This window comes from Tigriopus californicus, chromosome 8 (genome assembly GCF_007210705.1).
Source record: "Tigriopus californicus strain San Diego chromosome 8, Tcal_SD_v2.1, whole genome shotgun sequence".
In the NCBI taxonomy this organism is placed as follows: Eukaryota; Metazoa; Arthropoda; class Copepoda; order Harpacticoida; family Harpacticidae; genus Tigriopus; species Tigriopus californicus.
Genome location: NC_081447.1, coordinates 14,955,222 through 14,955,642, shown reverse-complemented (window position 1 = coordinate 14,955,642; position 421 = coordinate 14,955,222). Strand labels below are relative to the sequence as shown.

Here is a 421-nt window from a genome sequence, read left to right as displayed (position 1 = left end):
GCGTGTTCGCAACTCCAATCTGACTTGGTTCAAACAACCACTTCGAGGCTCCGAATAAAAACACATGAATTATTGTCATACCATTTTTTTACTACCAGTCGTTTTTACACACTGGTTTTGATATGTGACAGATTTAAGAGGAGGGAGAAAGAGGGTGAGAGGGGAAGAAATTCTCCCAAGGTCTGCAAAGATTTCTGGATTATTTTCTCTCCCTGATTTGGACACAATCTTTGGTCTGGAGCCACCCTGGTGAGAAAATTGGCCCCCCGGAAACGGGGGTGAAAAATTGACAAGAAAGGGAAAAAGAAACTGTTTAAGTTCAAGTCTCAAGGAGAGTACTGAACGAAACTTCACAAACTTCAAACCAACCAACCAACCACCTTCGGAAAATGTCCAAGACACTTTGAATAATGAAAAGAAA

At 41.3% G+C, this 421-nt stretch overlaps 1 protein-coding gene across 1 annotated transcript in view; it reads left to right on the top strand.

Annotated features, from left to right (window-relative positions):
* Positions 1-421, top strand: part of LOC131885853 (transcription factor AP-2-epsilon-like) — a 27,189-nt gene that overhangs the window by 15,669 nt on the left and 11,099 nt on the right. The window lies entirely within an intron of this gene.